This window comes from Canis lupus, chromosome 25, assembly GCF_011100685.1.
Source record: "Canis lupus familiaris isolate Mischka breed German Shepherd chromosome 25, alternate assembly UU_Cfam_GSD_1.0, whole genome shotgun sequence".
In the NCBI taxonomy this organism is placed as follows: Eukaryota; Metazoa; Chordata; class Mammalia; order Carnivora; family Canidae; genus Canis; species Canis lupus.
The window spans coordinates 3,301,473-3,329,089 of NC_049246.1; the positions used below are offsets into that span (position 1 = coordinate 3,301,473).

At 35.0% G+C, this 27,617-nt stretch overlaps 1 long non-coding RNA gene across 1 annotated transcript in view; it reads right to left on the reverse strand.

The window, feature by feature from the left end:
* Window positions 1–1,020: 1,020 nt before the first annotated feature.
* Window positions 1,021–27,617, reverse strand: part of LOC119877529 — a 112,819-nt gene continuing 86,222 nt past the window's right edge. The window contains exons 4-6 of the long non-coding RNA XR_005378314.1: window positions 20,341–20,460; window positions 19,158–19,469; window positions 1,021–4,851 (exon numbers count right to left, since the gene is read on the reverse strand). This is a non-coding gene — a long non-coding RNA (uncharacterized LOC119877529). The remainder of the gene's footprint in view (window positions 4,852–19,157; window positions 19,470–20,340; window positions 20,461–27,617) is intronic.

Below are 27,617 nucleotides of genomic sequence, written 5' to 3' on the forward strand. Positions count from 1 at the left end.
TGGAGATGATTGAAGAAACTTTGGAGAAAGTTAATTTTGAAGATAATACCTATACTGTAATGTAGGAAATTATGATTACATTTGTAGTCATGATGTAATTATAATTAAAATCACTGAATGGAAACTATTATCCATACTAAAGCCCTTTTCCATTAGCCATATATATGATTCATGGTTTCAATGCAGTCTAGTGAATATTAGCATGTATCAGACCCAGGCCTCTAATTAATTACCTTATTGGAAATAGTTTTACAAAGAGAGAGATTTTTTGATAAGTTTACTTAACTGAAGCAGAAATCTGGGTAGTGTGGCAATTTAGAATCATTTAAAATAAGGCTGAGAGATTGGAAAAAATATATATAGAAAAAAATATATATATATATACCCATGTTAAAGGAAAAAGATCTGGTTGAGAGATTCATATCTTTACTACATTTATGACCTTCTTCTGGTCTTTCTGTAATTATAAATATTGATTTCAATGTTATTTAAAGACTTCCATCTATAGTCTTCTGAACGCTAACAGTTTGTGTTATCTTTAAAGGAATGTGACCATCAATCTCCAAGCCATGTCAATTAACTGTTCTTTGATCTTTAGCTGTTACCTTGTTATGTGAATATGTAAATTTCATTGCAGAATAGGTTTCAGAACAATAGTATTTATTTTTTCCTATAAGCCAATAATAAAATAAATAGTAATATAATAAATATAATACATAATTTAATATGTGATTAAATACAAAATATAAATAAAATTTGAATATAAATATACTAAAAAATGAAGTGACTTTAATTTTATGATTAGTAATAAGCCTTAATTACAGGCAATGTAGAAAAAATAAGAAAAGTAAGACAAACCATTGCTAGAGGAAAACATGAGAGAAAAGTTGTGATTTATATGTATAATAAACAAAAGTATGATTAATAGAAGAAAAATAATAGTAAGTTGAACCTTATTAAAATGAAAAAGTTCTTATCTTTGAAAGAGATTGAAAAGAAAAACCACAAACCGCCAAGAAATGTTTGCAAAACACATTTATAATCAAGGACTTACAGTTAGAATCTATAAAGAAGTTTCAATAAGAAAATAAACAATCCAATAAACAAATAGGCAAAAGATTTGAACAGACACTTCACTAAAGACACATAAACAGCCAATAAGCACAAGAAAAAATGCTTAACACCATTAGCCATCAGGGAAATGTAAAGTAAAATGATAATGAGTAGGAATACTCACCAGTAGAATAGCCAAAATTGATAAGACAAACAACAAATGCATGAATGTGGAGCAACTTTCATGAACTGCCCATGGGAGTGCAATATGGTAGTGACCAGAAAACTGGCAGTTTCTTAAAATGTTAAATATACACCTACTGTACAACTCAGTCATTTCACTCTCAGGTATTTACCCAATAGGAATAAATACCTATGCCCACAAAAAGGCATGTACATAAATATTCACAGCAATCTGATTTTTAATAATAAAAACAACCCAATATCCATCAGCAAATTAGTGGATAAACAAAATGTGGTACATCCATACAACAGAACACTACCTATTAGTAAAAGAAACAAACTATTGATGCATGCAGCAGGATAAATCTCAAAACATTATGCTGAGTTAAAGAAGTTGTATTTTTAAAAAGAGTGTATATTCATATTGTCTTTATTAAGGATGCAAACTAATTTACAGTGATAAAAAGCAGATTAGTGCTTGCTTATAAAAGGAGGTAGGGGAATGAGGTAAAGAGCACAGGAAATTTTTCAGGGTGTTAAATATCTTGATTTTGTAGTGTATACATTAGCTTGATTAGAGTATACGTAGTTGTCAAAAATCAGGAAACTGATACAGGAGAGCTTTGTTCTTGTCTCAAGGAGTCAAAGAATGAATCTCGCAGACATGGGAGAGTGAGTAAAGTGATAGAAGTTTATTGAGTACAGAAAAAGCTCTCAGAAGTGAGAGGGGCCCCAACAGGGTTGCCACTGAGGGCTTTTTTTGACTGATCTTTAATTGGGAACCTAACCAGGGAACCCAAGGCCTTGAGATTCCTTTGTGCTGTCTCAAGTGATTGACATATGACTCTTTTGAGGTCTGGTGAATCTCTGGGATTTTCTGGTAACCATCAAAGGGAGATACTCCCTAACACCCCAGAGCTAGGGAGACTAATATATTTTCTTTTCTGTTTTTACTATCATATCTCTGTTTCCTTGGGATGGGTAGGTGCCTGAGTCAGGACTATGTTGTCTTTGGGATTTATGGGAGCCCAGAGATTTATGGGAGCCCAACTCTGGGCCTTTCCCTTATCTTTCCCTGACTAGCCCCATCTATCCCTAACATTCCCACATCAAAACTATGCTTTAAAAAATGTATAACAGGTGGAAAATAAGAAAATATGAAAATCTATGAAATATAAGAGAGAGTTCATAATTAAATGCTAAATTCATCAGCAATGTCAGCTAGAATCGGTGAGAATGAGAAAGATCAATTGGGTTACCATTATTAGCACAGGTTATATGAAAAACGTACTCTCAAAAAGAAGCTATTCCTCATGAGGAAACGACAGAGATATAGGAGGAAATAATATGTCCTCTATAAAGTTTGAGTGAAGAGACCTGAGTTCCAGCTTTTGGTTAATAATGAACAAAGCTTAATATCTTTGGTGTTTGACCCTGTTCTCATCAAAAACAGAAAAACAAAAAAACCACCACAAAACATTCCAAAACCAATCTCCAGGACAAGCCGACCTACACTTCTGTGAAAGAAGTGGAACTTCCCAAGTGTGAAATGTTCTAACATCTCTGTGGCAGGTGCTCCTACACCTCTGAGGGCTGCCATAAATGCCTCAAAGTGGAAAACCACATAGATTAGAGAATAATATGATAAGGACATCTACAAAGTTTATAGCTTATATACAACACTATAATTTGACCAAATGGGGAATGTATTTTGTTTTTCTTTTTTTAAATTTAAATATATCCCCCATATAACATTATGTTAGTTTTAGGTGTACATACAATGTAATGATTTGATATTTATATATATTGCAAAATGATCATCAGAGTAAGTCTATTTAACATCTATTACCATTCATAGTTACATTTTTTTTCCCTTATGGGATGCCTGGGTGGCTTAGCAGTTGAGCACCTGCCTTTGGCCCAGGGCATGATCCTGGAGTCACGGGATCGAGTCCCACATCAGGCTCCCTGCATGGAGGTACTTGTCTTTCTCTGTCTGACTTACTTCACAAAGCATGATTGGACATTTAGGGTTTCTTCCATGTCTTGGTTATTGTAAATAATGATTCAATGGGCATGAGGGTTGCAGGTATCTTTTTAAGCTAGTGTTTTTGTTTCCTTCAGGAAAATATCCAGAAGTGGAATTGCTGGATTACTGATGTAGGCAGGCTGGGTCAGAGGACCCAGAGAGTGGTCCCACAGGTCCACCTGAGAGGTTCCCTGACTACATGCAGGATAAAAATCAAACATAAGCCAGTAGGAGATGGGAGCAGATTTTATTGAAGGTATAAAGAGTGCAAAGATACAGAGTGTCCAAGAGACTCAGAAAGGAAAGGAGAGAGAGTCTGGTCTTTGCTTAAGGTCTTGGGTTTTTATTGAGGATTATCATCTGATGTATGTGTCCTCTCAGGCATCCAGGAACTGGTTAGAACAAAAATGAGTGCCCAGGTATCCTTCATAAGTCAATCATTCCTTGGAGCCAGTGGATTTTAGGATCAAGATGTCTAGCTCCAGCAATCTGGAATGAGCATATGATGGCTTTGTCTGGTCATTCTCACTTGGTTCTTCCTTAAATGTTATCTATTCTAAAGAGATCACTATCTTCTTGTCACTTATAAGGATTTAGGCTATGTGCATTATGGGGCATGTGTAAAGTGGGGGTGCAGGTTCTAGCAAGAATAGAAGGAGGAAAGGAGAAAAAATCAGATTTTTATGAAGTCCTTCAGTTTCCCTATCTCAGTATGGTTAGATTATTGAAAAGAAGTTGTTAAAAAAATAGTTTTTAAAAGTCTCATGGAATAATGAAATGAACTGGACATTAAAACCTGACTATCTGGTTTCAATTCTGGATCCATGTCTATTTCTCCACTTCCTTAATCTTGATAATCTTCCATGGGTTGAGTTCCTTCATCTTTGATTTGAGACAATCCCATCTATAGAGGCCACTTTTAGGCAAAGAGACTTAAGCAATAGATTATAGACAGGCCCGTGAGGTAACCCACCTCAAAATATCCATAAGGCCCTAACTGACCAATGAGCTACTTACAATCAGGCACAGTTACCAAAAAAAGGAAGAATTCCATAGGTCGTCATACCTCCTCATCTTTCCCCTTTAAATACAGTCCCCACTTGCTACCTCCTTGCAGACAGCCACTCCTCTGCTGTCCCTGCCAGCAGCTCCCTTGTGGCATATTCAATAAATTTCAATCTCCTTTTTTTGGCCTCAGGTGAATTCTTCCACCTCTTGCACCATGGGCTTCCACATGATAGTCATCCCACATTTTGGAACCCCCGTCTGATCAAGAGACCTCCCCATTAGGCATCATGCCATCTATCTCAGGACTATTGTAAGCATTAAATCAGACACAGTGTAAGCAGAAAGAGTACTCTCCGGATAAAGACAGAAAGACATAGCTTTCCTGACGTAAGAAAAGTCATTGCAGCCCCTGGCCATCTTGTGAAAGAATGTAAGAGCAAACAGCCACCATCAGGCCAGGAGATAGTGTACTTGAGGAAGGAGAAGGAAAGCTGAGGGCAAAGCACAAGCCAACACCTCACCATACCCATCCTCCAAGGTGGGATATATGTGACATTCCTCAGGCACTGCTGGCTGCCCTAGAACAAAGAAAAGGGACAAATGATTAACTGATAGAGATTACAGTCCTGTAGGACATGAGTTTCAGTTTGCAACTGTCTTAACAATTTACCAGAAAAAACAATCTCCAGAAACTTATACATTCAACATCACCTCCCTTCCATAGGTTAGAAAACTTTTTTTACATATAGTAAATATATAATATATAAAGAAATATATAAAATATAAATATATAAAGAAAGTAAAGCAGCAGTTGCCAGCACAGCCTTCCAAGAAAGCTGCCTTCCGGAAACAGAATGGCTCCCCCAAGGGACCTGAGACTCCCGCCATGTCCCCCCTTGATTCCAGCCAGCCCCCACCAGCAAAGAGGAGAAAATCTCAGTCCAGGGGCAGCAGCCATCCAGTGTTGTCTTAGATGAATGGCTGGTACTAGACTGGGGTGGCTTACTGCTGTTGGCACAGGGTTGGAACTCTTAACCTCTGTGAGGCTGGTATCCCCACTGCGTATGAAATCTAATACACATTTTATAATCTCTGAAAAAAATATATAATTACGTATTAATTTCAGAGGTAGAGTACAGTGATATAGCAGTTGCATATAATACCCAGTGCTCGCCACATTATGTTCCTCTTTTTTTTTTAAGATTTTATTTATTTATTCATGAGAGACACACAGAGAGAGGCAGAGACACAGGCAGAGGGGGAAGCAGGCTCCATGCAGGGAGTCTGACGTGGGACTCAATCCTAGGTCTCCAGGATCACGCCCTGGGCTAAAGGTGGCACTAAACCGCTGAGCCACCTGGGCTGCCCCATCATGTTGCTCTTTAATGCCTATCACCGAGTTACCCCATTTCCCCACCCACTTCCCATCCAGTAACCCTCAGTTTGTTTCCTATAGTTAAGAATCTCTTATGGCTTGTCTCCCTCTCTGATTTTATCTTATTTTATATTCCCCTCCCTTCCTCTATGATCCTCTGTTTTGTTTCTTAACTTCCACACATGAGTGAGATCATGTGATAATTGTCTTTCTCTGATTGACTTATGTCACTTAGCATAATACCCTCTAGTTCCATCCACATCATTGCAAATTGTAAGATTTCATTTTTTTTGATGGCTGAGTAATAATTTTTTGATGAAAAATATTTTTATATATATCAACTATATATATATATATATATATATATATATATATATATATATATATATATACACCAACTCTTTTTTATCCACTCATCTGTTGATGGAAATCTTGACTCTTTCCATAGTTTGGCTATTGTGGACCTGGCTGCTATAAATATTGAGGTGCAGGTGCCCCTTCAGATCACTACCTTTGTATAGGATAGAAAATCTTAATAACTGGTTATTCCTCACAGCCCCAGGGGAGCTCTTACTGTACTCAGGCCCTGTCCCCATGCTTTAATAAAACGACCTTTTCGCATCAAAGATATCTTAAGAATTTTTTCTTGGCCATCAGCTCCAAACCCTAACACTCCAAACCACTTATAATCATATTTAAAAGTGAGGATGACCTGAAGCAACTCCTAAATTATCTTTGTGGGATCTAAACCCCTTTGGGCACTCATATACTAGACCAATTGGGGTCAGAGAATTGATGATGCTGACCCTTCCCAGGCCTCAAGACTTTGACCTGGATTCAGTCACCTTAAGATGACTTTTTGCCTCAATTCCATGCAGTATTACCCACACAAGGCCCTTCATGAATGTGTATGCACCCTCAATTTTGTTGTTCAGGGAAACACGGCCTTGGGAAAGATACCCAGGGTACTCTTTTACTTGTTGTGAGTAAAAGCCTTCCTTTTCTAATCTTCAGCTTCGATTGTGTCTTTTGACTCACATCCACCAAGAGAAAAACCCAGTTTTGGGTAACAACTATACACAAAATGCTGGACATATTTTCTGATATATACTAGGCTTTCAGAAATACTAACTTAGCTTTTTGTCGTAAGTAAAACAAAAGACTTACTTAGCCTACTTAGCCTGTCTTAGACTACTATAGCCTAAGAGAGATGAGTGAATTAGTAGAGAAACTGGGAAATAGACATCAATTAAAAGGTCATAATTTTCAATCCTACAACAGCCAATAACTTCACTTTATTACTTCATTGCTACTACTTTTTTCCAGATCCTTAGTAATTCCTTTACTAAGATAGGATACTAGGATAATATCTACACAAATCTTCTGATCCTATATTCATCCTCCTTAATGCATCCTACATACTAACATACTCACTTTTAAAACAACATCATGCCTTCCAGGCCCACGTAAAAAGCTTTGCCAGATTTTATTTTTCAATACTCCAAACCAAAATAAAAACATCGACTTCAAAAAATTCCAAGATGGTAACATGAAAACTTTCTGAATGTACCTCCTCCCATAGACATACCAAATCTACAGCTATATAGAGAGAGAGCCATTCCCTCTGAAAGAAATCCAGAACTTGTTAAGTGGCTCCTACACAACAGATGAATGAGAAATTACCATCACCCACATCAAAATGGGTAGGAAAGGCTGAGACACACTCTTGACACAAACCCCACCACCTGCAAAACACCATATAATTGGGAAGAAACTCCCAACTTCCAGCTTCTCCCTATGGAGCAAAGGGTTTGGATGCCACATTTAGGCCTCCAAGTTTAAGACTCCCACCTGAAAGACTCCCCACAAAAAACATCTAACTCTGAAAGCCAATGGGGCTGTGTCCATGAAACACACTAAACCATAACAGGCAAACAAATAGTTCTTAACAGGCTAACAAGTATGTATGTAAAAAATAAATTAAAATATTTATGTAAGAATCTTATTAATGGGGATGTCTGGGTAGTTTAGTGGTTGAGCACCTGCCTTTGGTTCAGGTTGTGATCCCGTGGTCTTGGGATCAAGTCTTGCATCAGGCTCTCCACAAGGTGCCTGCTTCTCCCTCTGTCTATGTCTCTGCCTCTCTCTCTGTGTCTCTCATGAATAAATAAAATCTTTTTTTTTTTAAAGAAGAATCTTATTAAATGGATGAAGGAGAATCAGGGGAATGGGAAAAGAGGCTAAGAGGTACAAGATTTTTTTGAGGTCTGATTAATATGTCTAAAATTACATTATAGTGAATGGTTGTACAAGTCTGTAAATATTGAATCAATATACTTTAAATGGGTAAACTTTATGCTACATAACTTATGCTCAATAAAGCTGTAAAAAATAGTTATTATAATAAGTTACTTTCAATAAAAAAGCCAAACTGTAAACACCAATACAAAAAGAGAATTGTCATATTTCATCAATTCTAAAATGCACATATTGCATTTTCACATCTCTGAAATCAGGATGCATCTTATCACCAGTGTTGGCTTATAATCACTATCATCTAGGCATGATACAATGAAATTATGATTATGATGAAATTATCACTTCCTCATGTCTCACATGTATGAACTTGCTCATATCTGTTCATTTTAGTTACATGCTTTGTTTGTACTTCATGTATTTCATATAATTTCCACTTACAGTATTTTAAAAATATTGCATTTATTATTATTTCATCTTCTTAGAGTCAAGAAAAGAGCAGCACAGATGGAATTTGGTATTAATGAAACAAATATCATCGTAGGAGGACTAATAATAATAATATATATGTAATATATATGTTTTTGTTTTGCAAAACAAAACAAAATCCTTTAAGGATTCTAAGGCAAGTACCCATTAGTTAGAATCTTCATTTCATTTTGAAAGAACATGTTCATTTCTTCAGAAGGATTCTGAATTGATTAGCCCCTCGTGATGACTGATACTAGTACAAATTGTGAAGGGGATATTCTTACTGCTATTTTTGGTGATCAAGTAGTTTATTCTCGGTGCCCAAGATTCTCCAGTTTTTTATCCGTTTACTTATTTACTCATACTCCTAGTCTCATCCTCTTTTTTCAAAAATTAGTATCTTAGTAGTAGACTCTAACTGCAGAGTAAAGTGGAAGGAGGGTCTAAATTCTCCAAGGTGTCCACTGGGACTCCCACTGTCCCTCTGGAACTCAAGGTAAGAGGTTACTTGAATTTTTACTATAGTTTCTGAGTCACTTAAGTTTTCCCTGAGGGTAGTCAATCAGCCTAAGGTAAATTGTTAAGTGACCACTTGCATCTGCAACTGGATTTTTTGGCTTAAAATTAAGATTATAATTTCATTTTTATAACTTTAAGAATTTCTTGTTTAATATGTAATGTTTAGTCTCCATATTTTCTGATTCTGCCACCATTTTAGTACATAATAATCAAGACGACAATATGTGCAGTTTGGACAAAACTCATTTTTTCCCCCAATTTTCTATAATATGCATGAATTAATCATGGTTTTGAGAGTTTTTAAAAAAAACCATACAAATGTTTCGTAACTTTTGTAAGAGCGGATTATAGGAAATTTTCATCTTCCTAATTTGAGGTCAGAATTTTTTTACACATAGAATCTTACCTTTCTAATCAACATAAATCATATATTATTTTCCATATTAACATCCTAATGAACATTGCAAAATAGAGAAGGAAAATAGGAAAATGCCTGGCCAAATAATACACTGACAGTGAAAATAATAAATACTTGATCATTCAAGAAGTTGAGGAAATAGAATTTTTCAGCGCTTTTTCCTTCCCCCCTAACATATCAGGTAGGAAGAAAATAGAAACAACACAAAATAAATACATCTTAAATATTTACTGTTGTTGTTAGCCTAAAGTTTTTGCTTAGGGATTTCGTTCCTTGTAGAATTACTGGAAAATTGTGGGACAGAACTTGAAACCTGAAAGGAAGAATCATATGTTGGGCATAAACCCTGGAGTGTCTCACTCAGCAAAGAAACACATCTCAGCCAGCCACAAGTGTTTACCACATGACCATGTGTGTCTGATGACGGTCCGTGGTTGGCTCAACCCATGGTTTATTGGTTTCTTGAATACTTTACACAATGAATGCACTTTCTCCAAGCTTCTCCACCCATAATAAAGAATTTTCATTACTATATTCCTCAAACATCATCTTTACTCCAAAATCAGGCTATGGGTTTTTAGTTGCCCTGCTGTTCTGATGATCCTAAATTTTGTGATTTTGCTTTTTCTACTTCATAAAAGTTTCCTCCAAGAAACATCATTTACATGATTGATGGCAGCTAATGGGAATTTAGGTCCATATCCAGTGATCTGGAGGGAGCAGGGGAAAGTAATAACATGTTATCCAGTGGGCACTGTCCCTAACCTCATAACTACTGGTACCACAGAAAATTATTACATAGTAAAGAATCAGTAAACATTTATTGAGGAAAAGATTCTGTGCTAGCTCAAGATATCCATAGAATAAAAATGTAACTAGTCTATAAAGCTGTAGACAAAGAAAAACCTGGTGTTAAAAAGCTCTCCATCAGTCGAAACAAAGGATAAAGGTACAAAATGTCTTTTGCACTGGTTAGAACACATATTGGTAAGTCACAGCTCAGCAGAGTTAGGACTTCATCTTTGTATTCTAGACATTGCATTTCTATTTATACTGAGGATCTTTTATTCTAGTCCTTCAGGGAAAGAATTTGCATCTAATTTCTGACACTTTCTTTCTTAAGGCAAATTTATAAATCCCTCTGTACACCCATATCTTACCTTGAGATTATTAAAGAGATTAAATAACATTACACATATGAAGAATGCAGCAGATGGGTTTTAAAGAATTTTAGTTTACCTCTTGTTGGGAAACCTGACAGACTTTTAGCACCAAAGTTACAGACTAGGGAAGATCAGGGTGACGGGCACTGAGGGGGGCACTTGATGGGATGAGCACTGGAGGTTATGCTATATGTTGGCAAATTGAACTCCAATAAAAAAAATCCTTTCTTTCCTGAAAATCTGAAATTTATTTTATCTCTATGGTTTATAGACTGTTTCTTGAATCCATCTTGTCCTTGTTGACTTATACCTTTATGGAAGAGGCATAAGAACAAAGGCTATAGAAGAGGAGATGTCAGCACTGGGAAATGAAAGCACAGATTTGGACCTCCTGATGACAACATCAGGATCTGAAAGATAATGGATCAGTGCTTTCACTAACAACAGTTCAATATCTTTCAACCCTAAAAGCTATACCCTGTCAAGCCATCCATCAGTTGCGAGAGGAAAATAATGACATTTTGGAACATACTAATGCTCAAAGTATTTTCCTCCCATGGACCCTATATCAGGAAGTTACTAGATAATATATTATACAAGGAAATTAGCCACAGAAAAGGAAGACATGGAATTAGGAGATGAGAAGAAGTACAGACAAAGGTCAGGAGTGCCCCCAGTGAGGTGAAAGAAGATTTAGAATAAAAGTCTTTCAGAGGGTCTGAAGAATAGTGAAGCAGAAAAATAAGAACTCCAGATAGAATTTCTTCTTGAAAAGGACGAAATAGATTAAAGACCTCATATGCCTATAGATAAGAAAAGAGAATCACACTTCCGACAGAGAATTTACATGTTAATTCTGTATGGATAGGGCAGCCCTGGTGGCGCAGCGGTTTAGCGCCGCCTGCAGCCCGGGGTGTGGTCCTGGAGACCCGGGATCAAGTCCCACATCAGGCTTGTTGCATGGAGCCTGCTTCTCCCTCTGCCTGTGTCTCTGCGTCTCTCTCTCTCTCTCTCTCTCTCTCTCTCTCTGTGTGTGTGCCTCTATGAATAAATAAATAAAATCTTAAAAAAAATTCTGTATGGATAATACTAAGCTAAGAAAAAACAAACAATAACTCCATGAAACATACATTTTTGTTCAAAAAAAGCAACTGTAGTCAGTAGCTTAACTATGGATTATAATTATACATTCATAATCTATAGTATAACCAGCTGAGAATGCGAATCTAATAAAAATTAGAATGAGATTCCTCTAGAGCTGAGAAAAAGTATATGCTTATGAGGAGGAGAAAAGCTGGGCCATAAGAGTTTGATCCTATTTTCTGTTGTATGAAGTCAGTAAGTGTTTCCAACCAAAAAAGCCAGGAAATAACAGTATCAGAATGTTCCTTAGTAACAGGGATTCAAGTGCCAAAAGAATTCACTAGACTAGTTGAAACTGTTTGTAGAGTAGCAACTGGGAATAGGAAGAAGAAACTATTATTCTTCATGAAAAGTCCTGTCTAGAAGTAATTGCCTTTGTAAAATTTTGTGCATAAGTTTGATAATAAAAGTTATGTCTAAATAAATGAAATTTTATTTACAAGTTAAATTAAATTTGAAAATTAACATTCTTAAGATAGATAGATAGTTCTTAGAGATATTCCAGATCTCTGATTGAGACATAGTGGAATTATTCCTCTCCTCGAGTCCTTTTTCTCAGGTATCTTCCTAAGGAGCCATAGACTGAATTATCAACTCTCCTTGCTACTCAAAATGTAGGCCCCTGATCAGAAACCACTGCATCATTTAGGAGCTTGTTAGAAATGCAGAATGTCAGGACTCATCTCAGTTATATTGAATTGAAATCTGCATTTTAACAAAATCCCTGTGTACGTTAAACTTTGAGAAGCATAGGTCCAGGTGACTCTGCATTGGTCCCCTTATCTCTAGGTAAAATATTTAGTCCTCTCTCATAGAGTACTTTGGAAAACTCTAAAGTGTAGCACATAAATTTGTTTGATACATACTTATAGAATGAAAGGTTAGTCAAAGCAACACTGGAATAGTCTAGTTACCTGATGTTTTCTAATCAGATGTTTTTTCTTTCAGTGGAAGGGTTATGCTTGCAAAAATTTCTCCTAATAAAATCGCCATTGATGATCTGGAAAGCAATTTAATTTACTCAACCTAGAACAGGAAGTGGTTTGAACAAAACTGAACTTCAGTGTTACCAGATCTAGAAAGTCTAGGGACTACTGCACAGAAAATGTAAGGAGACACTTAATCTGATCTAAGCACTGAATGGATGGCTCATTATCCTGATTCCTCTCCAGATATGGCTCATCACACAAACCAGCCAACCATATGATTTGAGTCAGAGTTAGAGTCCACATCAATATCCAACTAATGCCCTCTTCGTAGTCCTAAAGATGTTTAGGTTAAAATAAATACTGTTCTACTTTGAAAACCTGGCAATTCCTAATTCCAAACCCCAATTCTTAATTGTTAGGTAGAAAAAAAATTTATTCATAGGAGATTTTAGTTCTGTGTTCATCTGTAGAACATCTCCACTTGTTACAATTTTGCCTTAATAAACAAAAATAAGCATGTCCCTAATTGGGAAGGCCCATGAAACCAAATAAACTAAATCAATCAAAAGATTAGAGAGAGGGAAAAAGAAACATTTTTAATTTATTCACAAATAAAAATATTCTTAAAATTAATACTAAACTTTCACACTTTATCAAATACCTACCACAAACCAAATACACTGCTAAGCAGAATGTACAAAACCACAATCCCTAGCCTCAATAGATGTGTGAATACAGTATCACTGAATTGATGCGAGAATGAACAATTTTGCAATGAGCCAGATGATAAAATACTTTTCCATACACAAAATTTTTGTCATCTGAGTACTCTGAAAGAAGAGTGGCAACACGGGAAGCTGTAATGAAGGAAGGGAAGGAAGGGAACGAGAAGAAGAGATGGCAAATGCTGTAACCTTGATAAAACCACAATCAATTCGGCATGGAACATACAGTGTTTATGCAGAAAGGAGTAGAAAGGAGACAGACTTTGAAGCCTCCTGTGAGCTGAACTCCAAAGCTTAGAATTCATCCTTTAGCTTAGATGATGACTGGATATTGAAAGATTTTAAGCAAAGAAGATGGATGGGATCCACTTAAACATTATACTCTCTTGGAAGCTGGCTTGGCAGGGGGAGTCTGGTTCTTAAATTATTCTTGGTTCCCTTGGTAATACTCTCACAGTAAATGATTTACTATAATTACAGACGATTAGGGAATACTTTGAGACATTAATCTTTGTTAATTTGTATTATACATACATTACACACAAAACAACACAAAATTCTTCTAGTGAAGGAGAAGGGGTTAGGTGTGAGTGGGAGAGCTGGCCCAAGAATTGCATGGAAGATCTGAGAGTCACTAAGCAGACCTGCAGATAAATGGAGGATATCTCAGGGTAGCCTTACTCCACCACCAGTACCTCTCCATTTCAGTAATGATCTTGCCTCCGAATTCCCTGAGAAAATCAAGGCCTTCAAGCATGATCTCCCTGAGTTTCTTGCTCCCTATTTTATATCTGGAGCAACTTTCTCTTCATTTTCCACCAGGCTCAGGGTGGTGGAGGGGGGAAGAATAGTTTCATGCTTCTCTCAGGCTCATCCTCTGTGTAGCAATCTAGTAAGATAATCATTCACTCAGTCCTGTTATTTTCATTTATTCTTTCTCTATTAGCATCTGTTTTAAAGATTCTCATTTATATCTCATATTAATAAATATCCTCCTGGCCCATGCATTTTTCTCTGCTGGATGTTCTTTCTCACATTTTTATTTTATTTTATTTTATTTTATTTTATTTTATTTTATTTTATTTTATTTTATTTTATTTTATTTATTTCACTTTTCTTTTAAATCAAAGATTGTTATATAGTAGTCCACTCTTAACTCTATTGCTTTCCTGTCATTTGTTAACTTCTGCTCCACTTGTCCAGTGACACACATTGGTAACATGAACTCTTCTTAACTCTTAGGCCCTCCAGTAAAGACCAAAAGGAGATGAAAGTTCATCTGTCTTGAAGTTGGTATCATATCACTTGTTGTTTATACCATCTGACCTTCTTAATGAGGTCTTCTACTCACTTTGCTTTCATCTTCAAGCTCCAGTTTTATTTTGCTTCTTCCTGTGACTTTTCATTTCAGTAATAACAATCAACCTACCATTCCTTGAACAGTTAGTGCCATTATATGCCTTAGACCTTTGCCTTTGTTCTTTTCTCTGCAGTGCTGCATTAGCAATTTTTCTGTAAAAGACCAGCTCAAGTATTAGCTTCTCCAAGGGGCCTGCCTTAACATCCTCAGGCTAAGTTGGAAGGCGAGCTCAAGGGTTTCCATAATACTGTGTGTATATTTTAATCTCCATTTTCATCTCAATGATTTCATCTCAATTTTCACATTCTTAATAGCTTTGAAATTGTTTGTTTATTTGATTGTACCTTCAATACAGTTGGTATTCCATGAATCTCTGCATCCTTATCACAGAAAACAGACTACATGGAATGTAGCAAGCACTCAGTAAAAGCTTGTGGAATGTGCGAAGTTAACAAAGTAGAATAATTTAGTAATAATGGAAAGCTACTAGAAGTTTTGCATGGAGGAGTTATAGGACTTTGTGACATTAAATCTGGAAGTGTGTGAAACAAAGATTTGAGTGAAAAAAGAGTCAGAAAAGCAGTATCAGAGCCAGGATAACCTGGGAGGAAAGGTAGTAATGTCACACAGAACAGGAAGAGAGACTTCTGAGAATTTAGTAATAGTCAGCTATATTCCTGTAATAAGGCCAGAAGAGACAGGCAGAAAACAGACTGTGATAGGCTGAATAATGACCCCCCAAAAGACTCATGTCCTAAGCCCCAAACTCTGTGACTATGTTACCCTACATAACAATAGTCAATGACTATTTGACCAATAGTCAAAAAGACTTTGTATGTGTGATTAAGTTAAAGGTCCTAAATTGAAGAGATAATCCTCACTTACTCTTGTGGATCCAATGCCATAAAAAAGATTCTTATAAGAAGAAGCCAAGAGGATAAGAGTGAGAATTAATATGTGACATTAGAAGCAGAAGTCACAGGGATGCAGGGCTGCAAGCCAGGGAATGCAGGCAGTCCCTAGAAAATGAAAAAGGCAAGGAAAGAATTCATACCTAGAATGTCCAAGGAACACAGGCCTGGCAACTGAGTTTTAGATTCTTGAATTCCAGAACTGTAAGAGGATACCTTTCTGTTTCTGTAAGCCACTGTTTCATGACATTTTGTTATGACAGCAATAAGAAACAATACACAGACACTAAGAGTGTAAAAGGGTTAAAGGGAGAGAGCAGGTGTAAACAACATGGGTGAAAAAAGCCTCTTAGTGAATGAAAAAAAAATAAGATAAACATTGGGAAAACAAATCACAGAGGCTTTTATTCACAGGAGAAACTTAGATATGTTCAAAGGAAGAAAAGAAAAGCAGAGATGGACTTATCAAAGATTTTGAAGAGAAACAGTGTATGTGAAGGGATGAATTTCTAATGGAAACAGAAGAATACTGTAATGAGCATCCCTACCACATGCTTGCTTTGCGGCAGTCATTGACAGACATGGTTCTTCCCACTTTACAGAGGCATCTCAATAAGTCCTTAGAATAAACTGTTTATAAGAAAATTATGACTGAGGAAGATTACATAATTTGCCCAGGCTATACACATTATAAATTGTGGAGCAGGACCCAATCACAAAGTCCATGCTCTTAACTCCTCCAAAGGACATGAAAAGTTAGCCCTGCTGTCACGAGCTGACTCCTGTCCTTTGAGTCGGGAGAGGAGGAAGTGAAAATGGGTCAAGGATTAGATGTGTTTTGGATATAAAAGAAAGAAGATGAAAATGTACTTAATAAAATAAAAAAATATATAAGCTAACTTTTAAAGTGTGAGGTCAAGGGATCCCTGGGTGGCGTGTGATCCTGGGATCGAATCCCACATTGGGCTCCTGGTGCATGGAGCCTGCTTCTCCCTCTGCCTGTGTCTCTGCCTCTCTCTCTCTCTCTGTGTGATTATCATAAATAAATAAAAATTTAAAAAAATTAAAGTGTGAGGTCAAGATACAAATATTTTCCCACTGAATCACAATACTCAATCAACTCTTTATTTTTATACAGTTCTAACAACTACTGAATGGTCAAGAGTTTCAGTTCAACCAAATTTTCGAATTTTTTCCTTAAAAGAGAAAGAAAGTAAGAAACAAAGAGTGTTCAGGTCGCGTCTTAGTCAAAATAAAGCACATTTCTAGTGAGTTTCAAAAGTACAAGTTATTTTCCCACATCTGTAAGCAATAGATTTTACTCAGTGTGAGAAAATGCAACCTACTTAGCAGAACACAATGTAAATTGACTTATCTGAATGGTATTTTGTGCTTCTAATTTGGGAAGGTGCTTGGTTTAACAATTTGTCTGTATCCAAAAAAGGAAAAGACTATAATAAGAATTGGATAAATACAGAGAACAGATATACAGATATTTTCACTAAGAATTTTTTAAAAATATTTAAAATCTATACTTTAAGTATACACATATAATTCTAATTTTTAAACAATTAGATTAGATTCATGTAACAAATATGAAGTGGTTGGATTTGGGCTAAGTTTTGAAGACAATTTAAAATGCAGATCAGTTACAAAGATGATGTAAGTCAGGAAAACATTTTAAATGAATGGGCCACTTTGAGCAGTTGTATAGAAGTAATAATAAGACAGAGTAAGGACTTCAAGGAAACTGTTGCATAAAAGAATTGAAATTTGTACTGAATTAGAAAGAACAGAATTGTATCTTCAAGAAGTAAAATTATGATATAGACCACAAATATAAAAAGATGCACCAAACTTTATAGGAAAAAGAAAAAGCTTAACATTGTAGAATAAATGGAGGATGAAGAACAAAAGCGCAAACTAAGAATTGCAGGTGCTCCTACAGGAAAATAGAGTAAGTGAACCAGAAATAATAACCAAAGATATAATGAAAAACACATTACTGAGTTTTAAAAAGTGACCTAAGTGTGTAGATTAAGATGTTTTATTATATTCTGAGGGGGGAGGAGAATGAAAAGAAAAAACCCTCAAATTAGACACATCCTGGAAAAATAGCCTATCTAGTTTAAGATTAAAAGTATACTTCCATGCATCCATGCAGAAATGGAATTTTCAAAAACCGTGAGGATCTATTGAAGAACAAAACTCAGGAACTCCACAAGAAGCTTTTCAAAATTCAGGTAACAACAGAGAAAGCTTTAGCGCAAACATGGGCTTTTAAAAGCATGTGATTTTGGTCATCCAGCCACACCACTGGAGTTTATCTCAGACAGCAAGAAAATTTCAGATACTTTGAGACTCTGAAAATATATCTCCTCTGTAACCTTCTTGAATAAAACAAAGCAAAAGCTCTAGCTCCAACTGCACAAGAGTTGCATTACTGTCTTGCACCTCTTTATACAGGCCTTCCTGAAATAACTGTGTGGATATTTTTTCTCACTCATCATCCATGCTCAAGCAACGAGTGCTATAGTCACACCACAAGTTTGCTCACAGCTTATACGATCACTACTGCCTCTGGACCACTAACTGCTGATATGTGGGGAGCTTGCTTAGACCTGTTGTCAGAGAGCACTTTATACCCAGTCCTAACTGGAACTCTGTTTACAAGAAGTGCTCGCATTTCTCTTGCTTATAGTTTGACTCTCTTTACTCAGTCTTACTCTAGCCATAGCTTTCTGCTGGTATTACTGGCGGGTTGAGTCTGCAGTGGTGATGATAGGGGTCGGGACTGTCCTATGTCAAGGCTTCCATGTTCCCACAGCACCTGTTTTCCTTCACCAAAAGACATATAAGGGTGCAACTGCCTGTTAAAGGTTTCCTACTACTCTTACCACACTCACACAGTCTTTGCAAACCAGTGCCCAGAGGAGCTCTCAACACAGAACATATTAAGAACACTTTAATATCTGTATATTAGCCAGCTGTTATTTCATTTTATTTTGAATTGACAGAGACTTTGGTAGCTCGTGTTGTGGTATTCCAGAATTTGTGCTCCTGATACATTCACCATATATTACACAGTGCCCTGATTAGTAGGCCTAATTGTGGCTAATTTGTTACTATCATTTACTTACACAGAGATCTTTTTCCTTTTATTGAAAAACACTATATTCCTTATATAATTGGGCCCCAGTATGTCACTTACATGTAGCATTCAAGTTACGTAGTTTAAAAGTTTTTTGATAACTTAGTCAATTCTGACCATGTTAAGGCACACAATTAATATGCCATAATCAGGGAAGCTAAGAGAGTAGACGGAGACAGGTGCATGCTGGAGCTGGCTCATGGCAGCTCATGAGAACCAACTATTAAATTTTCAGGAGTTTTAAGAGCTGGTTGCTAATCATAAAATTAATTTAAAAGATCATATAAAATTACAATGAAATCAATTACATTAAAAACAAAGATAACAAATACTCCAAACTCATCATTTTCTATTTTTTTACACACTTCACTATTATCTATGTTCTTGAGTTTATTTAAATTCATTTTATGATAGATATACAATAGGCATCTCTTTCCAGCTCTTCATTGCTGCCCATACTTACCTTGGTTCACATATCCAGCACTCATATGTTGGATTTCATCATATTAATTTGAAGTTTTCCATATTTTTAGTCAATATGGTGGTTCACAACAAGATCTTAATTCTCTTGAGAGCAAGACTGAATCTTCTCTTTACTTGTATCAGTTCCATCGAAGAGAATGAACAACAAGTGCCATTTAAGTCTTCTGCTAAACAGGCTTCATTGAGGACTCAAAAATTTGGAGTTCCTTTTCAGCAAAGAGGACCAAATTCTCTTAGCACAAAGAACTGGATAGTTTAAGCTTCTGATTCTTCATCTTAGGGGCTGTTCAAACTGATGTAAGACCATAAGTGAACAGTCAGAAAAGAATTCTTGAAGGGAACCTAGGTGGCTCAGTTGGTTAAGCATCTGCCTTTAGCTCAGGTCATGATCCCAGGGTCCTGGGATTGAGCCCAGAGTCGGAGTTAAGTAGGGCTCCCCACTTAATGGGGAGTCTGCTTCAATCTCTCCCTCTGCGCCTCCCTCTACCCCTGCTCATGCTCTCTCTTTCTCAAACAAATAAATAAAATCTTTAAAAAAAAAGAATTCTTGAGATGTTTTTGGTGCAAAAAGGTGCTTTTATTATACCACAGGGACAGGACTTGTGGCAGGAAGAGCCACGCTTTTGTTGAATGAAGCTGGTGGTTAGATGCTTAGTGTTCTGCTTAGTGTTCAAGGGACATGCAAGGAGTTTTAGATCATAAATGTTTTCTTCAAATTTTTACTCATACGACTACCTTTGCAAGACTTCTCTGGTGCTTACCATTCAACTAGATATTAACTATCCATGAAATGTACAAGCAGTCATGAGACCCTTTAAGAATGTAGCAACCAGGATATATTTAATCCTTATTGGAACTATGCAGGCTATAGGTCAGCCTTCTGGGCTAAAGGTTAATATTTTTCTGTTTCTATCCCTCATCACAAGCTACCACCATTGTCTAGAAGTTTGATTCTTTCACGAGTTGAGATTTTCTGGTTAGTCTGAGAATTAGAAGAGGAAGAGCCACAACAAAAAACTGAGAACAATGAGAAGAAAGGGAACATGACAGGAAAGGATGCAACAGGAGCATACCTAGCTGATGAAAGAACAGCAAATTAGAAAGTTTAAAGGAAAAAAATAGGAAATTGGGAAAGAAACATATATTTTTAAATATATACATACCTTCAAGATGAAGTCAGTGGTTTTCCACAAAAGGAAAGAGTGTTGGGTGCATCATTCCTATTTACGCCACCACTTTCTTCCTCCAAAGCTTAAGCTTGTGACAGGAGGCTGTTCTTATCTCTAATTGTTTATGGAAATGAAACACTTCTTAGCTCATATGCTTATTTTATCTAAAATTCTGCATATTTAACTTATCTTTCTCCTGAAGGTTTTTTTTCCTTCAAGTTTCCCAGACTTTTCCTCAGAGTTTTCTAATGTATCACACAGACTCTTGAATCATTTAGTCTGAAATCTGGATAATTCTTCTCATCCCACTCTTGCTCTTCACAGAATGAATAAAAAACAGAATTTCATTACTTCTTGTAAGCTAATTAAGAGACACTGAAATGAGGACAAATTGGGCTAAAGGAAAAGAAGGAAGTACCACAGATGCATTTATAGTTTCTTATACCTTTAATAAATAATTTTAAAACAAAAGTTCTATCCTGGATTTCCTGTAGTTGTGGTCTATAGGCATCTTTGCATACTCTAATCTTGGAGGATTTTTCTGCAAGCACAAACTGAAGCCACTATATGAAATTCTCCTTACTTGTCATCTCTCTACAGGAATATTTATGTGCACTCAAGTCAGTGCTATTGGTTTTTTTTTTTTTCATGTCAGTATTACTGGATTTTCCCTTCTCTCCAACTTCTGCTTGCAACAGCCTGTAAATTGGATTTGTGCTGTACTATGTATAATTCCATATGCAACATGGTTTAGATCTTGATAAATGAAGGATACTGCCAAGACTGCATGTCTTCCATCCTCAATTAAAGTTTAATTTACTGAGAACCCACTACACATTCAGCAGTAGTTTTAGGCATGCCAGGATAATATTAATAAGATACCATCTTTACTTTCATGATTCAAATTGTATCAGGGAAGAGACAATTATAGTGCAAAACAGAATCTTTTATGTGAAGTTGAAATATTCAGTTAAGAAAGAAAGTCTTAATGGATCTTAAAGTAAACACAAACCTATGCACAAAAATAGTTTTCCATCACAATAGATGACCATTAAGACAGTGAAGGGAATTATAAAAAAGAAGGGAGACTTAAACAACATGATTTGGTTGCATGAAGCTATGAGTCCTCTGTTCTGTGTGTTAAAAGGATGACTAAGAGCAAATAATTCAAAGTAACTCTTCCCAAGTACTTCTAACGGCCAAATGCTAACTATTTGGGACATAGAAAACTGAAAGAAGTACAACAAATAGAAAGGGACATGAGAAATAAGAAGCAGTGCAAAATTCCCATGCTTACTACTCTATCCTAAGAAGGGATGGGATTAGATAAATATGTTTGGAAAACAAAGCATAAAGAGGGGTATTTCTGTGTCATCAAAGGCTACTCTATTTTCATTACAATGTTAGCAAAAACTAAAACACTTAAATATCTCACCTTCAGATCCTGGCAGTCCCATCTTAATGTAGGAAAACATTAAACACTGATTAATGTCAGTGAACTGGAAATCTAATCCTTCTCCTTTCCTCTTCTTACTCTGATCATTTTTCAAAATGTTTACATTTATTAATGGAATAACTTCAGGGCAAACTAGAATCTTGAGCCAAAAATATAGTTATATGCTTTAATGGCATTTGATTAGTTTTATAAGCTCAACATTTTGTTAGGCACAGGTAACTTTAACATAAAGATACATAAAAGTAAAAAAAAAAAAAGGATTTGTAGGACATAGGTTTTATTGATCACTGCCTTTTTATAATTATTCGGCTTTCAGAAATCAATTATCCTTGAAATAAAAAATAGCATTTTTTAAGATCTTAGAGATTCTTCATTTTCCTTTAGATTAGCTTCAATAGATTACATTTATATTAGTTTGCTTAATCACATTAATTACTATGTGTTTTGACTGAGCAAGAGTAAACATACTAAGAAATTTACCAATTCTTTTACTATAGTATTAAGTCAGCAAAAGGGAAAAGACAAATGAAACTTAGCTAATTATGAATTTTATATGGAATAATACCAGATACATATATACCATTTTAGCATGCACTATGAGACAAATATGCTGCCTTGATTAGTCAGCTCAACGACTTTTTGATGAAGATATTGTTAGTATATTTTATATATACAAACAGTGTTAAGTTGCTCAAAGTCATATTCAGTAAATGATAGAGGCAAAGTTCAGAACCAGGTCTGTCTGACCAGATCTGCTCCCTAATCAATCTATTTAAAGTAAAAATGTATCTGTTCCTTTTCTTTTCCCTTTGTTTTTATTTATGGAATAAACCATGGGAATTTATACTTTATTTCTTCAGAGTAAGGAAAATAAGTCAAAGTTATCATAACACCAATGGTCAATAACCCATTCTTTGGGTTGAAAATTTTTTTATCAGTCTAGCTGACAATACTGACAATTTATTAACTTTTCAGGTTCAAATATATCAACCTTGCACTAATGAACTAAATTAAAAAAAATCTTTCCAAGTATTAACTGTGCACTAGGTTTTTGCAAATTTCATTCTTTCATTTCCAATGTTAGAAAAGTTTGATTTAATCAAATGTTAAGGAATCAGAAGAAACTGAAGAAATGTTTGAAGAAATGATTAACATGCTTATATCATTAGAAATATTTTTATTAAAAATGAGGAGGAAAAGCTTAATGTTATTCCTTATCTATCACTAAACATACCAAGAGAAAACATAAGGTATTACTACATAAAAAATATTACCGTTTTTTAAACTAGAGCTCCAGTACTGGGCAGGCCTTCAACTGTTGTTTTGATGTGTAATTAGTAAAAAGCCTAGAGTTAGTGATAATTTTGTCTGCATTAACGTAGCCACAACTCCACTTAGAAGTCAATCTGAACTTTGAAAGAGATAATGAGATTCACAATAAATAGAACTTCCTCTGCATGTTCAATTTCTGACTGTAAAATCCCAAAAGAAGAAAAGAAAAAGTGAATAACCCTTAACAGCAATTTTTTGTTCTTAAAAGATAAATAGTATTCTCAATGGAATGAATTAATTTAAGAAGCCTGTTTACAATCTTCACATGCTCTTTAGTTGGAAAAAAAAGTGCTGGAAGTAGTGAATATTTAAATTTGTACTTTGATTCAGGATATGGGCCCTCACTCAAATATGAAGGTCTTTTGTTAGTCATTTCCCTCTCTCAAAGAAGTGAGCGATATTCTGAAAATTAGCTAACAAAATTCTTGGAAAAATATATGATTCATAGAGAACTTTCCTTAAATCATAATTTTCTTACATACTTTAAAATGAGGAAAACAATATCAGTTTAATAATCCATTTTGTTTTCACACTAATCGCGTTAATGGAAGTAAAACCGAAGCATAAATAGAATTGTTTTTCCTAAGTCATAGCAGAAGAGAACACTATGAAAAAAAAGATGATAACACAGTATTCAAATACTGTTCAAATGCTTTGGAAATGTGTGCCAGCTACCCACTTTAAAATCTAGGGGGGGCGGGGAATTTGTGTTATTTTTTTAGACTTTTTATTCTTAAGACTTAATGTCTTAGATGTTATAGACATGCTTACATTCTATAAAATAGGAATATGATTTGTCTTAACATCACAGAAAGCCAAAATGAAACATTCAAATACAAAACTAGAAAATTACAAAATAGTTGTAGGTCTAATAAATGTCTGTAGGACTTGAAAACTACAATGGTGATGAAAGAAATCAAGGAAGATATAAAAATAGAGAGACATACTGTGTTTGCAGATTGAAAAACTCAACATAGTAAAGATGTCAGTTCTCTCCAAATTACAGGTTTAATGCAATTCTTATCAAAATCACCACAAAAATTTTTGTATATACAAAAAAAAAAAAACCTATTCCAAAACTTATATGGAAAGGTCAAGAAACTGGAAACCTAAATCATTTTGAAAAAGCAGAATAAAGTGAGAAGTATCTGACTACTAAATTTCAAGACATTATATAACTATGACAATTAAAAATGCATGGTACTGGTAGAAAACTGACACATAGATCAATGAAGTAATACAGACAACCTAGAAATAGATCCCCAAAAATATGCCCAACCCATTTTTGACAAGTGTTCAAAATCAATTTAATAGAGAAAAGATAGTCTTTCAACATAGTGCTGGAGTAAATGGACATCCATAGGCAAAAAAGTGACCCTTGACCTTAATCTCATGCTTCATATAAAATTAACTCAAAATTGATGATGAAATTAAATGTAAAACTATAACACTTTTAGGAAAAACTTCGGAGAGTATCTTCTGGATCTAGGTCTAAGCAAAAGGTTATTATTATTATTATTATTATTACATTTTACTATTATTATCAAGGTATAGTTGACACACAGTATTATACAATGTATATACAATGCCAAATGTACAACCCAGTGATTCAACAATTCTATACAAAAAGGTTTTTAGAATTGACAACAAAAGCATGATCCATATGAGAAAAACTGATAACTAGTCATTACCAAAACATAAAACTTCTGCTCTGAGAAAGACCCTGTTAAGAAGGTGAAAAAAGAACACACAGAGAGAAACTATTTGCAAACTATGTATCTGACAAAGGACTAGCATCTAAAATACATGAAGTCCCAAATCTCAGTAATGAAAAAACAAATAATCAAATTGGAAAACAGGCAAAAGACATTCTGAAGAGACACTTCACCAAAGAGGATATACAGATGGCAAAATAAGTACACGAAAAGATATTCAACATTATTAGCCATCAGGGAAATGTAAATTAAACTTCAATTGCTACACACCTATTAGAATGGCCAAAAAAAAAAAAAAAAAAAAGTGAAATGCCAAAGGCTGTAAGATTGCAGATAAAATGGATTGCTCGCTCATACATTGCTGATGTGGGATGTAGATTGATAAAGCCACTCCGGAAAATTATTTGACAGTTGTTTACAGATTTAGTATGCAACTATCATACAATCTAAGCAACTGTCATCCAGGCTTTCTATTCTAGAAAATAAACAGTTATGCTTACACAAAAACAAGTACGTGAATGTCATAGAAACTTTATTCATAATAGTGAGAAAATAGAAATAATCTAGTATCCGTCAACAGTGACTATTTAAACAAATGAGATACATCCATATCATGGAATATTCACCAATATTCAGCAATTAAAAAAAAAAAAACCAAACTGGTGATACATGCATCACCTTGAATGGATCTCCAGAGAACTATGCTAAGTGCAATGGACAACAACAAATGGCTAACATATGATATGACTACATTTAGATAGCCTTCTTGAAATGACAAAATCATAGGAATGAAGAAAAAATTAGTGGTTCGTGGGGTTTAAAAATGAGACAGACAGGAAAAGAGGGAGAGAAAACAAATGGATATGGTTATAAAAGGACAACATATGTTGAGAAACATGTTCTGAATCTTGATGAATCAATGTCAGTACACTGGTTGTGAAATTGTACTAGTGTCTGTAAAATACTACCATTATGGGAAACTGGGTAGAGGACACATGGAATGTCTATTTTTTTTTTAGTACCACATGAAAATCCAAAATTACCTCAAAATTTAAAACATAATTAAAAGTTAAAAAATCAAATCTGAACATAAAATAATGTAGCTTTGAAAATTTAGAAGAATTATGCTTCTTTTATCTTTTTTTTTAGAGTTTTTATTTTGTCCAGTTACTTAACATACAGTGTTATGTTAGTTTCAAGTGTATAATACAGTACTTCTAAATAACATATGTGCGAAAAAAAGATATCATAGTGAAAACTAGAAAATATAACTAAATAATAAGAATAATACTAATTATTAAAATTTGTCACATAACTACAGATGTAATTAGAGTGAAAACTATGGTTTAAAATTTTTTTTTTCTTCTCTTTTTTGAGAGAGGGAGAAAGCACATGCACAGGGGGTGAGGAGGGGCAGAAGGAGAGGGAGAGACTCTTAAGCTGACTCCATGCACTGAGCATGGAGACCCACACCGGATTTGATCCCACAACACTGAGATCACAAACTGAGTTTAAATCAAGAGTTGGATACCTAACCAACTAAGACATCCAGACCCCCTATGGTCTTAAACTCTTACGTTACTAAAGAAGAAAAGCAGAAAAATAAGACCTGAACTTCCATTTAAAAATTTTTTTAATATATTGAATGACATAAAAGAAAGTATAAGAAAGGAGCAAATTAAAATAATAGCAGAAATTAATGAAATATAAAACAAAGATAAAATAGAAATAGCTAAATCAAAGTTTATTTGTAGAATATCAATTAAAAAATAAATATTCTGAATGATTAATCAAAGATGAAAGAGCAAAGGAAAATATTAAAAATATAGGGAATTAAAATGCTGATGACTTATAGTAGAGATGGTTAAAAATATAAGCAATTACTATGGACGACTATTTACCAATAATTCAAAGACTTAGAAGAAATGATTAATATTGTAGAAGAAGGCAATTATTATATTGACTCAATAAGAAACAGAAAATGAGGATAGATTTATTTATTTATTTATTTATTTATTTATTTATTTATTTACATAATTTGAATTACATGGTAAAACTTCTATCTTCATATAATTCTCCCTGAACTGTGGCAAAGATCTGATCTGTCATACTCATCCCCTGTCACAGTGCAGAGTTAAGGAGGGTATCTTGCAGAATTTTGGCCTGAATCCATCTCACAGTAGGTATTTTCCTAGTCTCAGGATATATAATGGAAATAAACAAATCTAGTAACTGACAGAATTACAATACTGGTCCCAAGACCCGCATGGGAAGGGATAAATAGAAGCCCTTTTTGGCCTGTGCAAGAGTGATAGGACTCCTAGAGAACATCCTGGTACAGATTTCATCGAAGATAACCAGGTCATGATGACAGTTGTATCTTTACTACAGCCAATTAATAAAGTTTGCCATTCTGTGGCAAGGATAAGAGTAAATCTTTAAAGCTTTTCCTAGGACTATATGTGTGCCGGCTTTCCATCATAATATAATCTAGAAGGATTTGGGTCATTATGATATCCCGTAAAGCATTGCATGAAACCATAATATTAATCACATTTAATTAATTGATCCTGGCAAGCAGGAAGTAACAAGTTTTCTAGGTACATTACTTAGTAAAATGTATGGAGGGATATATTGTTTGTCTCTGAAATGCATAAGGGGTGGGGGCAGACTCAACAGTTTTGGAAAAGTTTATGATCAACAGACATAATGTATAGGATCTTTGGCAAACCTCAATAAAAAAATAGTAACACATAGCCCAAAGTTTT